Raw genomic sequence first — 1,197 nt, forward strand, 5'->3', positions numbered from 1 at the left:
GACCTTCAAATTACCTCATATTGATTCATTTTCAGATTTACATTATATCTATCCTCATCTTGAAAAACAGATCCAATATTACTTTGAAAAATGAAGCATTGCTTAGAGAAATACTTTGTTGTTCTCTGTAGACATTGTGTCTAGATTATCCGTGGTATATGTTTTACTATCATTTTGTAGCTGATCATGATTACTCTGGCTGTGTAATTATTTATTAGTGTGTTCTTACGTCTTTTCACTGCAGAAAATACATGTATTGTGGTATGTCTTCCGATTAGTTGCACAGATTGGGTAATAAACATTGGTACAATAATGTAGATGATCTTTATATAGATTGCAATCTGGTTTCTACATGTGGGTAAAAAACAAAAATGTATTAGAATGAAACTTTGAAAGAAATGTTTCTCAATCAACATCAAATTTCCCTTATCAATACGGGATATATGTAGTCCATATACAGATTTAAATCTGAATACCTCCATATCGATAACCTACTTTGAACATAGCACATAATTGATATCTACTTATCAGCCAATTATTACTTATTTTAGGAGGCCATAGCATAGATTCACTGACCTTTAGAAATGAGCCACCACTACCCATTTTTCTTCATACTGAGGACACATATTCCTTGTTCCATAATTTCAAGAAAAAATCATGAAACTGATTTTCTTAAATTTTTTTGCCAAGACCTTATATTTAGTTGTGATTTAATACAGGTATCAGATCATTCCATAAGTCAATCACATCAGGAAAATTGTATAATTGCTACTACAATAAGTTTCCAAATATTATTTTTCTATGTGGACTCCTTGACATTGCCTCCCCTTTATCACCACCACTGTTTCCCCCTTCCCCGAGCCCTTTATTTTACTTAGTGTTCCTATACATTCATCAATACTGGGTTTAATATACCGAAAACTGGAAAGGCATATAACAACCTTGAAGAGGGTACCTCCAATGTCTTTCTTAATAATCCAAATTCATATATAGTTACAGACAGATATGTATGAACTTTCTGGGTGATGTAAACTGTTTGCATATAACAATTCATAGATAAAAGGCTAATAATGTATTTTCACAAAGAATGACGATAGGAAATCTCAACATTCCATAACACTCGGGATCATCATAATATGAGATCACCTCCTCGGAAAAGGTGGTGAAATAGATGTGTGTAATGTGTGTGCATGTGTG

Source organism: Echinops telfairi, unplaced genomic scaffold, assembly GCF_000313985.2.
Source record: "Echinops telfairi isolate 266 unplaced genomic scaffold, ASM31398v2 ScPeMD7_7469;HRSCAF=8507_0, whole genome shotgun sequence".
Lineage (NCBI taxonomy): Eukaryota > Metazoa > Chordata > Mammalia > Afrosoricida > Tenrecidae > Echinops > Echinops telfairi.